This window comes from Pinus tabuliformis, chromosome 9, assembly GCF_031772625.1.
Source record: "Pinus tabuliformis cultivar Carrire ecotype Pingquan chromosome 9, CPIR1, whole genome shotgun sequence".
NCBI lineage: Eukaryota > Viridiplantae > Streptophyta > Pinopsida > Pinales > Pinaceae > Pinus > Pinus tabuliformis.
Genome location: NC_142307.1, coordinates 1,468,226,864 through 1,468,240,210, shown reverse-complemented (window position 1 = coordinate 1,468,240,210; position 13,347 = coordinate 1,468,226,864).

Below are 13,347 nucleotides of genomic sequence, written 5' to 3'. Positions count from 1 at the left end.
AGGGCTCCAAGATCTTATATGATATTTTCAGTAGGTAGAGATCCCCTTTCATCAAGGTGAGTTTGGTCTTCAAAGAAGAATCAAGCTCAAATAAGGCCAGGAAGGAATTTTAGTTGCATGCTCCTGCAAGGAAAGGATTATGGTACCGAGGAGGGAAGGATGGCTTTACCTTTAGCTTAGATTGTGTAATAACTGCCGGAACCTTTAGTTTATGGGATGGATGGGAGGGGAGATCCTGGGAACTCAAGCTGATATCCTCGGAATTGCCAGATGCTGACCCTAAGGGATAGGATGATTTTAGGCCTATGGACTTATGCCCCGTTAAGACCTCAAGTACCTGATTTATATTCGATGAATTCTTCAGGGTGTTCGGTTGCCAGAGAATTTGGGCCTCAAGGTTCTTTGGGTCTAAAGAAAAGAATCCACTATCTAGGCATATATAGTTAAAAATACAAATGACAATAAATGAAAAGGATCGTTTGGATAACAAAAAAAACAACAACAAGTGAGTAATATCCCTAAGAAGAAGAAACAATAAGGAATTTGATCTAGAAATCATTAGGTGAAAAAGAAAGGAAAGGAGATTAGCATCTAGAAGAGGCAGTAACAATGTAGAATTACTCAAGGTAACAATTTAAAAAACCATGGAATACACATGAAGAACCAACAAATATCATTTCCCCTTCAAGGACAAAGAACTCAAGGAAAAGGTATCGTCATGTATCAAAAATTCTTTCATGGATATTTATTTTCTTGCAATAATTATGGGCATAATGTCATATATTGTAGATGCAAAGAAAGATAAAAAAATGTGTTGGGTGGAAGCAACCCCATAATGCATAAGGTGCCCAAGAATTAACATGGTGGCAACAATAAAGGACATGTTAAAAATGCTATTAAGAATAACAACTCTTTTCCCCCACTCTTGTACCATGTCAAGTGTTACAATTGTGGCAATTTTGGGCATAAGGAAAAACATTTCCAATATGAGAAGACAAAGTATTCCTCATAGAGCATGAAACTAGAAGAAGAAACTCGGTGTTTGAAGACAATAATAAATAAAATAACAAAGTATTGTTAGGTTTCTTTCAATGCTAGAAGTAAAGGCATCTTGAAGAGAGGAGAAGGAAATCAACAGAGTCCTGATCATTCATGTAAGAAAAATCAAAGAATATTTAAGAGGAATTATCTCCTTATCTCGATAACGGATTCCTCTATAAGTATTAGCTGCAATAAGCATAAACCTCAAGTAAGAAAAGTGAGAAGTATCTCAAAGAATTATCTCTACAAATCAAACAAAAATGTAGCAAGAAGATTTGGGTGAAGAAAAAGGAGAAGTGCTTTCAAACATTGTGTAATGAAGATAAAGCACAAGAAAGGGTAAATAAGAAGCCTAAAATAAATCCTCCTACCAAGAATTCGTATGTCGTGATATGGAAGGAAAAGGAATAAAATATACTCAAGGGGAGTAGATGCACAATTTCCCTTCATTAAAACGGGGGAAGATGGCTTCAAGAGAAGCCAAAGTTAGATGTAGACATTAGGAAGAAATAGATAGAAGGGTGCTTGCCAATGATGGAGATAATATAGATTCCTTTGTTATTACTAAAAATATGAATTTGTTTAGTTTTATTTATCAACATTGCAGGAGTAGAAAAGGTAGCCAACATGGTCTTAGGGGGAGTACAGAAAAACATTTCTTGTTGCATGAAGAACATGGGCACAACAAAAGTATGGAACAATAAGTAGCCCAAAGTTAAATCATGTCCATAAGATCAATCCCCAAGTATAAGGAAGGAAAAATTAAGGATATCAAAATAGAAGTGGGGAGTGGCTCAAGGGGAGTTGCATTATTAGAAGAAGAAACCATCATTCATTTGGTATCAAGAAGAGTGATTTCTAAGGAAATGAAAATTTTGCATCTTATATAAAGTATCATTATTTCATTTAGGTAGTATATTTGATTATGACTATCAATATTGACTTCATGAGAACAAGTGGTTTTCTTTGCATATTCCTTGGTTATCATTTGGGATTGGTATGTTAAGTGGTAATTTTTAGTTCAGTGCATCTTCTATTTTTTAAAAGTCATGGCAATTTTCCTGGTGCATTATCCAATGTGTATCAATTTATTGGTACTATTGATGTTATTTATGTAGTAGTCCCTAGTAGTAGAAGCATGTTCTCAAGGGGAGAAGAGTTAATCTTTATGATTTTTAGGAGAAATGTGTCTAAAATATGACGTAGCATCAATAGTGTACAATAAGAAAAATGCATTACTAACAATTAGTGTTTTCAATAATAGTAGTACCACTCGCAATATGGATTAGTACAAATATGCATTGGAAGATGAGGATATTCAACCATTGGAAAAAGAGAAGGCCAATAACCATGGAGAGTTTATAAATGGATGTGTTAAAAAGGACAAAATGAGAAAATGTTAGATGCTCACTAGGGGAATGCACATTAATAGCCTGACCCTTTGCCATTAATTGAAAGGGGGTGAGAAAGCAGATTGCAGGAATTTTCCATTGATGGAAAAGTGGGAGAGAAATTTATTAGTGGCCCATGTTGATACAAGGAGGTGGGGGAGGGGGGGGGGAGAAACTCAGTGAAAATCATTGATAGAAAGGCATCAACCACATTTTAGCATGAGGAGCAGCCATCAATGTGCACTAATGAGGTGTTGCCATTAATGCCAAGGGGGAGATTGTTAGATTGTTGCCATTGTTAGGATGGAATATGAGATTAATGTTTTGGAATCAGTATGTTGGCATTGATGTCAAGTAGATGCATATTGATGTGGTGTAGTACCTTTCTAGTTGGCGTTAGAGCCTTGGATAGAGCCAAAGGGGGAGTTATAGCTTTGAAGGCATTTCTACCTCAGGAGATTAGTTCAGATGCTCCTAGAAAAGGGAACAGTTGGATAGTTCTCGAGAAGAGATTTCTGTTGATATGTTGAAGTCTGCAAAATAACCCTTGGATCAAAAGTTATTTCCATTCAAATTTTGCAGGCCAAAAGGATCAAAGGCTCAGGCCAATATTGGTGATACTTTTTGGTGGTCTCCAAAACTAGCGACAGTTTGGAGTTTCCCCAAAGTTAGCAGATGGGCCCTGCAACATTTTTAGCATACATGTGGCACATAGGTGGACATTAGAGAAGTTTTGAGGTAAAAAATGGGACTCAAAACAAAAATGTAGAACCAAAATCAACTTTATAAGAATTGAAATGATTCAAGGTGATGATGTCATCCATGGGGGATGATTCACCATTTTTGGAGTAAAAAAAGAAAAAATATTAGAAAATAAAAAATCAGAAAGCTACTTTACCAACTTGTATTTTCAACTTACCTCCCTATGGTTGTACTCAAATTTTAGTGGGATCACTCCTTGGATGTAGAACTTAATTCTTCATCCAAGGTTTACCCATGTTGCATACTTTTGATGGAACTCGCTAAATGAAAAATGAGAAATACATGATAAACATGATTGCAATCACATCTTTTCATGTATTTCTCATTTTTCATGCATAAGGGTCCATAAAAAGTATGCAACATGGGTGATCCTTAGATGAGGAATTAAATTGTACATTCAACAAGTTCTCCCACTCGAAATTTGAGTAAAACAGTAGGGAGATAAGTTGAAAAAGTAGTTTTTTCTTTTTTCTTCTAAAATTTGATGATGTAATTTAATCTTATTTTATTATTTACACTGTTATTGTATAATATTCCTTAGAAGGCCAATTTTAGACTTTAAAATTTCTCTAATTCCAATCAGAAGCTCAAGATAAACGACACATGGTTGCATCAGGGACACATCACCCCCACAATTTGACCCTGACAATTTCCAAGTGCGCACAAGTTAGAAAGTTCTGGGGAGAGGACCAATGAGATGATGTGGCACTCACATGACAAGAGCAGCTACATGGGTGAGAAGGTGGACCAAAGGAAAGCTCTGGAAGGATGGTGCATGGTCCCACAAAGGACACATAACCCCGACAATTTCCAAAGGAGGCACAAGTTTTATTTCTGAGGAGATGGAAATCATGGAATATCTTCATTAGTTGCAGCAAGGATTTCACTTCCTGACATTAAAAAATTGCAAATAAAATCATTGAAAAGGAAATGCTTAGACCCACTCCTTCATACTGATGACATGGCATAAGGCCACGTGGCACACCATGATTGGTTGATAGAACATAATGGTAGCATGATGTTAACATTTGAAAATTCTAGGGCACGTAGCACTCCATGACATTGACATGTGGCATGCAGATTTGGTATTTTCATGTGGTCAAGTGGGCCTAAAATAGGTGACATGTGGCACCACTTGGAGTATAACATGTGGCAATGAATTTCATGTGACATATAGGTTAATAGTGGTGGATACACACATAACCCCGACGATTTTCCCATTGGCATAGGAAGAGAGCATGGGACCTTTGACCTTCTATTAAGGAATACCCAATGTTGAGAAGAGGTTGAAACCTCTCTTTATGAAATAATGTTGTATAGGTATAAAGATGAAAAGGTGGAGAGAATATAATGTAAAATGCTAGGAGTTGGGTACCAAAACTCCAACATAGTAAAATCAAATTTGAGTGCATATGTGGGGAATGTAATTAGACACACCATATTGAACTAGCATCACACGTTGCTAATGTTCACCAATGTATATTGAAGTGGAAAACCTAGTTAGTGGAAACATATGTGTGGAAAACTATTATGAAACCAGCTCAAGAAAAAGATAGAAAAGATAGATCAACGCCTTAAAATTCAGCATATTCGAGGGGGCAACCTCCTTTACATTACATAAATGAACAATTCTTGGATGATTCCAATGACAAAACCTCCTTTCTATATATAGGAGTCTAAGGAGTCACAATATAACCCAGCCGACCTAACAATAATAATATAAAGCCACAAAAATAACAATAGAGGGATTCTATGGGGCAGAGTAATAACAATACGGGGACAATAGGGGCACAACAATATTAATAAGGGGTACAACTAAAATAGTAATGGAGTAATCACTATTATTATAGGGACCCAACATGCCCCTCTCCTTCAAAAAAGTGTTGTCCTCAACGCTTGAGTAGTTTTGGATGCTTCTATATAAAATTATCATCCTCCCATGTGGAATCTTCAGCAGATAAGTTCTTCCACTTGATAAGATACTCTGAAACTGATCGATTTCGCAGCTGTTGAGTTCTTGTTTCTGTGACTGCTTCTGGTTCCAATATAATTTTTCCTTCCTCGTCAAGTTCTGGAAATATTGTTTGAACTGGGATCTTATCGCCTATAATCTTCTTTAAACATGAAACATGGAAAACTGGGTGCAATCGAGAAGTTGCAGGAAGCTCCAATTTGTATGGCATTGTACCAATCTTTTGCAACACCTTGTATGGACCATAATACTTTGGTGATAATTTATTATCCTTCTTAGCTTGCTTGAGGGACATTTGCTTATATGGTTGTAGCCATAGGAATATCCAATCACCTACATTAAAACTTCTTTCGCTGCGATGCTGATCTGCCTGTTGTTTCATTCTATTCTGTGCCAACACGAGGTTATCCTTTAAGAGTTGGAGGACTTGTTGTTGATGTTCGATGTGATGTTCCACTGCTTGAACCTTAGAATTTTATCTTAAATATGATGTGATGGATGGTGGGTGATACCCATAAAGTTCCATAAATGGGTTCATTTTTGTTGCTATATGGAGGGAAGTGTTATACCACTATTCAGCCATAGGCAACCATTTGACCCATTGTGTTTGTTTATCAGATACAAAGCAACGAAGATATCCTTCCAAACATTTGTTTACTATCTTAGTTTTCCCATCAGATTGAGGATGATAAGATGAGCTATGAGCTAATTGAGTACCAAGACAAGAAAATAATTCTGTCCCAAAATTTCCAGTGAAAATGGGATCTCTGTCACTTACAATAATCTTTGGGTTTCCATGTAGCTTTTGAATTGTTTCCATAAATGTAGTAGAAGCTGTACTGGCTTTAAATGGATGTGATAATGCACAAAAGTGTGCATACTTGGTAAGTCTGTCAACTACCACCATGATGACACTCTTTCCCTTAGACTTGGGTAAACCTGTGATAAAATCCATTGAAACCTCCTCCCAACGTTGGCTTGGAATGGATAAAGGTTGTAACAGACCTGGTGTCTTAATTGTTTCAACTTTATTTTGTTGGCAAACCAAACATTCCGCTACAAACTTTTGAATATTTGATTTAAGGCCATCCCAAAAAAATTCCTTCTTAACCCTGTGGTAAGTTTTTAAAAATCCTGAGTGCCCTCCTAAGGGAGAAGTGTGCAATTCCATACGAATCTTTTGTTTTATCTGGGAATTCTTATAGAGGTATAAGCGATCTTTGTACCATAACGAATCATTTTTCCAGCTAAATGTATCCGATGTATTGGAATCTTGTTGTAACTTTTGAATAAGTGCCCACACTTCTTCTCATTCTTCCATTCCTCCCTTGCTTCGTTTATCCAATCTGGTTGGATAATAGAAATGGCGCACAACAATGCTTCCACATCCTCATCCTTTCTTGAGAGTGCATCTGCCACCACATTTTTCTTCCCTTTTTTGTAGATGATTTCAAGGTCATAACCCAACATCTTTGTGACCCACTTTTGTTGCTCTTTAGAGGATAATATTTGTTCTAAAAGGTATTTGAGGCTATCATGATCTGTTTTTACCTTGAAGTGTCTTCCCATTAGGTAGGGTCGCCATTTCTTAAGTGCATGGAGTATTGCCAACATTTCCTTCTCATAAATAGCTTTGTGTAAAAACTTTCCCTTGATTGGACGACTTTCAAAAGCAATGGGTCTTTCATCTTGCATTAAAACAACACCAATTCCATTTCCTGAAGCATCACATTCCACAATAAAAGTTTTTGTGAAGTCCGGTGTAGCTAAGACAGGAGCTTGGCACATTGCCTCTTTAAGATGTTCGAAGGCCTTTGTTTCTTCTGGAGTCCATGAAAAAGCATCTTTCTTCAATAGTGTTGTTAGAGGTGCTGCTATTCTCCCATAATTCTTAACAAACTTGTGATAATACCCTGTCAACACGAGAAATCCTCGTAGATGCTTTATGGATGTGGGGATTTTCCATTCCTTAATGGCTTTAATTTTGCTAGGGTCTACCTTAACTTCTTCATGAGATACAATATGACCCAGATATTCCACCTCTTATACTCCAAAGAAACATTTGGATCTTTTTGCATATAATTGTTTCTCCCCTAATAGTTGTAGCACCCTGTCAACATGTTCAACATGATCCTTCCAAGACTTGCTGTAGATTAGTATACCATCAAAAAATACTAACACAAACTTTCTAAGGAATGGTTTGAAAATTGAATTCATCAAACCTTGAAATGTTGAGGGTGCATTGGTAAGGCCAAAAGGCATGACAAAAAATTTATAATGAACCTCATGAGTTCTAAATGTTGTTTTCGGAATGTCTTCAGTCTTCATTCTGATTTGATGATATCCTGAACGAAGATCCAACTTGGTGAAGTAAATTGATCCATGCAATTCATCCAGTAATTCATCAATGATAGGAATGGGAAACTTATCTTTAATAGTGAGCTTGTTGAGCTCCCTATAATCCAGACACATGCACCATGATCCATCCTTCTTGTGCACCAATACTACTGGAGTAGAGAAAGAACTTTGACTCGGTTGAATTATACCAGCCTCTAGCATTGTTACACTAAAAAATGTCACCATGGCTATTTACAGTTAGTATGGCTCTATCAACAGTCATGCTATCCTCTTAGGCAAGTCTTATGCCTCTGCTCTCCATGTCAAACTCCAAAAAAGAGAGAAAGTCTTTACAAATGTATTTATCTCTGGGTACGCAGGTTCTCTCAACCTTACCTGCGGGTACGCACCCAATGTTCACAAAAGTTGTGTCTTTGGACGCTCTGTATGTAAAGGGGCGGGTGCGTCCCCCTGTAAAGGTCAAAATGCGCAAGTTTCATCTTTAAAAAGTTACTTGTGGTCATTTCTAGAGCATTCTAGAAGGTTGTTCGACGTGTATTGAGCGCCTCCAGATGGTTCATGCACCCCTACCAAAGAGGAACTTATCCCATCAATAAGGGAGCTATCCCATCCAAAGAGGGGATTATCCCATTGATGGTGGACCTGATTAACTTCCTCTTGAGCACTATAAATACAGGCATTGGGCCAGAAGGAGGGAGGTTGGAAGCTATACATTTCTATGGGTAGATGCTGCTGGAATTAGGACTCCCATTTAGAAGCTTGTGAGGAGAGATTGCCATCTTTGCTTATTCTATTTGGAAGTGGGTGAGCTTTGTCAAAGTAAAGGAGAACTCTTGATGGACCCTGGGAGGGACTTGCACAACACCAAGGCTCAGGTTGTATTTGTTCCTTTTGTTACCTATTAATGCAAATGAGTCCATTCTTCTCAATAACTTGTTATTTATGAGTTGTTTCATGTACTCCTTGGTCTATGTGTTAAATATGTTTTATTCTATGAGATTATCAAGTGCTATTTAATCGTTTAATTGTTAGTGGATGCGGGTTTCAAAGTGAAGGAGGAGCTCATCCGGATCAGCGAAGCTGGACTGCTACAACAGCGCTGGACTACAGGTAGGATCTAAACACTTGATTTCCCATATAGTAAATACATGTTTAGAGAAGGATTGCTCTTGTTTGTCTTGTTTGTCACTAGAGAGTCTTAGGCTCCTAGGGAGGTTGGTTGTGTCCGCACAATCGACTCTTTCCGCCTGACAAATTGGCGACTCCGCTGGGGAGTCCATTGATGTGAAAGTATTTTCCTTTGTATGAACTTTGCTCTGAGAAAATTGGTTTATTTTTCTGGTTTTTGGCTCTGTGACTTTGTTTTTGGGTGGGCTATCTTAGGGTTAGTTTCATTTTAGTTTTTCTTGAATTTTCCAGTAGGACGCACCCTCTGAGTATTGCACAGTGCGTCCCTAGACGCACTGTCATTGTCTGCACATAGCGGGCCCGCACCTGTCTTAACGGGTTGCCTGCGTCCCCTGCTAAAATTTGAGAAAATTCCATTTTTTTCATTTTTTCTCTTAGATTTTGCTTTTTTCTCAGTTTTTGCTGCCCAGATTCATTAGTCTCTTGTCAAAGATCTTCACCTGAACTTGTTTCGATAGCATTGAGTGTTTTAGTGGATTTCATAGAAGTTTAAGCCCTAGGGTTTGATTTTTGAGTAGGTCTTGTAGTGACTTTGACGGTAGAAGTTGTCAAACCTTAGATCTCTCTGGTTTTGTCAGCATTCTTAGAAGTCAGACCTGTCATAAAGTCTACCCGTGAGAGAAACTTATCTTTGATTGGTCTCTTGGGCAAATTTCGAAGTGCTTGTTGATTGAGTATTGAATTCCATTTTACAAAAAGAACAAAAAGATTTGAGTTTTGTTTTGACTAGTCTTTTGATTCTGCATTAGCTGGTCCTTGATTTGATTTTGGTCAAGTAAAACAACCTAGAATCATCTTTGTAGGCTTTTGCCTCGTTAGGTTTGCTTAGAGTAAATTCCTTTTTGATTTTCTTGTGAGTGAAGTTTTCATAGATTTTATAGCTTTTGAGATTGATTTTTGTTAAAATAGATTTATATGCTTTATTAAATAGAGAAAATACAAAAACATCTCCTTTGAAAAGTTTTGTTTCAAGTAGCTTTGAAAAGTTTTGAAAGAAAAAGAGTTTTTCGTGCATGTAAGGAGTGGTCATGTTTGTATGCTTGGAAAGATAAAGAGAATTGTTTCTTTGATTGTCTTTACTAAGAAAGTTGTTTTCTATAAAATTTGCATCTCTCAACTCTCTTAGTTAAGAATTTCATTGAAAAGAGAAAGTAGCGTAAATCATCTTAGGTGCATCTTTGTAGTGGTTTGAGTCGAGTCTACACACCATTGGTTTCACTTCCGCTACCTTTTGTCTTTAAGAAAAACCATAAAATTAACGCTTAAAGTAAAATCGACGTAGTAACGTTTATTTACTAGGGCTCTGAAACACCAATTTAGATCAGGCTAGTGTCTTGGAGTAGGTGAGTAATTAACTCTCCAAGACAACAAAACCAAACAAGTAGCTTATCTTGTGATAGAATAAATCCAATTGTCTCATTTGTACTCTGCGAAAGCTCCTCTTAAAGGAGAAGCATGAGCTCGTGTCTGAACCAGTGAGGGGATCAATCCCCCCTCGTTGGGAACGACGCCAGACACGCACGTATTACAAACGATAAACCTCGGATTAACCATTGTCGAGGAGCCAGGGGTCACTTGTTAGTAAACCTTGTATTATTGTCAAGGACCGGCAAGGGGATTGAGCTTGATACTCTGCCCTTGCGTGCTGTCGGAGTGTAGACTGTTCCCCCAGGTGCATTTGTTGCGGTTGGTTACCTTAGTGACCATTATCTTTAGGATTCTACCGAGGTGATGGTGGAGGGAAGATCCCACTATACCTGGAGCAGACGTCGGCTAGACTCACTTGGATTTTCCGGGGGGTTCACTTCACTCGAGACGGTTAAAGTGGAGGAACTTGTGCCGGTCTATTCATTAAGCAGGTTGCCGGGGTAACTGTTCCACCCGCCACTTCTGTACTGAATCCGACGATGTTGGGCTTCATCACCAACTAGCGCTTTCAGTCTGGAAGGTTACTGTTTGTGCTTGGTTTGACGCCCTAGATTCTTTAGGCGTGTGATTCAAATTTGTTTGGTTCTTTAGAGACTTTAGGTGGTTTGATTTGAGATTTTACTTTGTTTTCGTGTGTAGTAGTTAAAAGTTTTTAGCTGTGGCGGAATTACCGAGACAGTCCCGTAGACTTCGGGGCCAGTCTCCTGAAGTTGTTTCTGTGGCCGAATTGTTGAGAAGATCCTGTAGACTTAGGGGATCACCACCTCGAGACGACCCCGGTAATCTAGAAGGTTTAAAGGTCCTTGTAACTCCTCCTAGTGGCAGTAGAGTAGGTTCACCTGAAGAAGGAGAATCTTCCTTGGTAGTCCATTCAGATTACCAAGGCTTAGAGACAGGTTATAATCCAGAAGCTATTACAATTTCTGAGCTTGTTGGTAGTTTTTCGTCTGCTAGTGATACAGGCGAAGAACCTGAAATATCTGAACCTGTTACTCCGACTTCTAGTGTTCCAGATTCACCGAGAATAGAAAGAGTTATCACCGAAAATCTTCCTACTGGTTTGATTGCTATTGAAGAACTTGCTCCAGAGGAAGAAATAGGCGTCTCTAACCTTGAAGATCAACTTACTATTGATCTAAGGGAGCGTGAATCCATCTTTTACAGTCCTCGTAGAAGTACTACTTGGTACCTTTCGTTAACCAATTTGTTAGACAACTCAGGGGTAGGTTTTTCTACACCCCGTACTCCATTTCCACCTGGAGGTATTTATACTCCTGTAAATATGTCTGGTCAGTCGTCCGTGTTTACTCAAAGTCCTGAATCTTTCTTACACAGCGGTCCTTCTGTTCCCACCGGGTATCAATCACTTTCTGGTACCTTTGCGGGGGCATCTCCTCAACTCGTTGATCATGGGTTATTAGCTGGAAACAGTGGTAATATACCATTGGGTGTGGGAGACATTTACATGATGTCAGGTTCAGTTCTCGCTTCCCAACCTCAAGGTGGCCAATTACCGCCTGGGGGGCAGCCTCAGTTAACGCCTGGGGGGCAACCTCAAGGTACACCATTCATGTCTGGGGGGCAACCTCAAGGTCAGTATGTACCCATGGTGCAATACATGCCTCAAGGTCAACCCCAGCCTCAATATGTACCCCAGGGTCAACCTCAGTATCAATATCAACCTCAAGGATGGCAACCTCAAGGATGGCAACCCCAAGGGTATCAACCTCAAGGCTATCAACCTCAAGGTCAAGGTCAACCCCAGTATCCATATTTACCTCAAGGTTATCAACCTCAAGGTCAATACTCGGGTCAAGGTTATCAACCACCTCAAGGTCAGTCATATGTTCTGGGTATGGGAACTGCACCTTACAATTATCAATCCTATCCTCAATCCGATTATGGATCTCAGTATCCTCAACCTATTACGGGTCAATACCTCGGAATGTTAGTGTGGGATCCATCACAGGGTCAACAGGTGTTGCAGCCAAGTTTACAGTTGGTACCTCAAGCTGGACAACCCGTAGTTTCTGGTCCACCCCAGCAACCGCAACCTGTCCAGTCCAATGTTCAAACTTCTGTAACTTCGGTAGTTACTCAACCGCCAATCGCACCTAGTACTCCATCTCAAACGGCTGCTGCAACTACCGCCACATCTACCATACTTACTTCTGGAGTATCGACAGCTCCGGTTTCTACTGTCTCTGCGACCACGCCTCAGACATCTTTACCGTTGTCTGGATCTACGATTCAAACCACGGTCCAGATGCCTACAGGTCAGCCTGGTATAAGTACGGTTGTCACTACTCAACCTCAATTTGTTCACCAACCGTACCAGGGACAGTACCAACCTGGGCAAGCTGTCCAACAACCGGTTTACCAGTATCAACCGTATCCTGGGTATACTTATCAACAACCTCAGCAACCCCAGTACGGTCCGGTTAATCCTGGTTTTCCAGGAGGATATAATATCCCAAATGCGACTCCTGTTCCTAGTTATCCTGGATATCCTCCTCCTGGGACTGGTCTTGTGACCCAGAGTTTTAGAGATCCTAACCAGCAGTTACCGTTTATCGCAACTTTGGATTTACCAGACTTGACGCGCCTAACGAACGATCCAATTCAATATCTTCAGTTCTGGCCGCCAATGCCAAATAAGTTGCCCAGTGATATACCCAAGTTCGAAGGTAAGTCTGGAGAGGATCCGTCCAATCATGTGATGACTTACCACCTCTGGTGTGCTTCAAATTCTATCTCGGATGATTCGATCCGCTTACGTCTTTTCCAGCGTACACTCATTGGTCTCGCGGCCAAGTGGTACATTGAGTTACCACAGGCCCCTTTTTACAATTTCAGCCAGTTAGCTACCTCGTTCCTAACTCACTTTCAGTTGCCAGTCAGATACGATAATGGCACGGAGTTATTAACTTCACTAAAATAATCGACGTCCACGTATATTTCTGATCACATTCATGAGTGGAGACGTCGAAGAAGGTTAGTGAAAGTTTTTATCCCGGACCAAATCTTAGCTGAATGGTTTGTTAAATCATTATTACCGAAGATTACTGAAGATGTAGCTAAGGCCGGAGTAGTTACTGAGGAGCAAGTCATTGCTCAAGCGCAATACCTTGACTTAGTTTATACTCAGTCGGGTACGTTACACGAGAAGATTCCGGATCTTCCAAAGTCGAATCAAATCGCTGCTGC